Genomic DNA, 1,378 nt, shown 5'->3' with positions numbered 1-1,378 from the left:
CACTCTTTCTTTAGACCAGAGTAACTTTTGTACTGTTTTCATTAAACATTTCTGTCTTTATTTGCCATTTTCCATTCAATAAATATTGCAACCAGGGATTGTCAAATGTGAGCCTGAAAGCAGAACATGATGGGACTCCCTACAGATTCTACTGAAGCTTGGTATTACTAAAATGTCTCTGCAGCGCCACCATCAGGAAGAGCTTCAATCCTGCACAGATTGCCAGTTTTACAACAGATCAAAAGAGAGGCAACAAAATATAGTTGTGCTGCCTGCTATGCAAAAATATGTGCTTCATTTTATGTCAATATTCGGAGAGCAATAATTTCAAAGTGATTTAATTTACAAAGGGGGGGGAACATTAACATTAACATGACCAGTTTGGGGTAATCACTTTTTCCCAGTGAGACAAATTTTTTAACCCAAATAAATTAAAGCCATTGTATGATATTTTTTATTTTATTTTTTTGTATTTAGTCAAGTTATCTTTGAAAAAATAATTACAATTAGTTTGGGACAAATAACAGGAATTATACCCAGCTACACCTCATGCTCGCTGTTCGCACCACAACTGGAAAACACATCAGGCTGTCTTATCTTCAAGCATTATGTACATACAGATCTTCAGATATGGCTCTCTGAGCCTCCTTTCTGTGGATCATTTCATTGTTCATGTCACGGGAATGTGCTTTGATTCTCTGAGAGACCGTTCTCCCGGGGGATCGGGATGAGGTGAACAGAGTGGGAGTGGGGAGGAGGGGGCGTTTAAGTGTGAGTGGTGGCACTGCTTTCTGTTTATAGAAGGATTAAAGGTTGACCTGCGCCCTCTGGTAGCCTTCTCCTAACTGCTGTGGGAATATGCGCTGGAGAAATGAAAGGAAAGAGCAAAGAGCTCCAATCATCCAGTAATCAGATCACATCCACACACTGCCTTTTCCCACTCGATGACGGCTGAAAGGGTGTCTGAATTTTTCTGGAGGAAGTCTTATTCTTTTATTTATTTATCTTTTCTGAAAAGAATCTCCATTGTTTACATGTTGATCAATACCAACCTGGAGGAATGACTGTGATTTCAGATACAACAGTATCTCCATGGCAGCAGCAGTGATGTTTTATTTTGTCACAGTGTTCATTCAGTTTCTGTCTTATTGTCTGTATCCAAATGGAGGTGAGGTTGTTGTTTTTTTCTCTTTAATTTTTTTTCTATGCTTTTATTAAAGTTTGGTTGGGTGTGTGTGTCCCATGCATTTTATTTCTGGTTCTGAATCTCTGCGACCTCTCTCAGCTGTGCTGTAGCGCCACCATGAGGCTGATAAGTCTCACTTAAATGTATTTGGTCAGGTGCTTTTTTTTAATTTTATTTTTTTATTTTTTTTAC

The sequence above is a fragment of the Poecilia formosa genome, unplaced genomic scaffold (assembly GCF_000485575.1).
Source record: "Poecilia formosa unplaced genomic scaffold, Poecilia_formosa-5.1.2 Scaffold28, whole genome shotgun sequence".
Lineage (NCBI taxonomy): Eukaryota > Metazoa > Chordata > Actinopteri > Cyprinodontiformes > Poeciliidae > Poecilia > Poecilia formosa.
Note: the sequence above shows the minus strand (reverse complement) of the source record.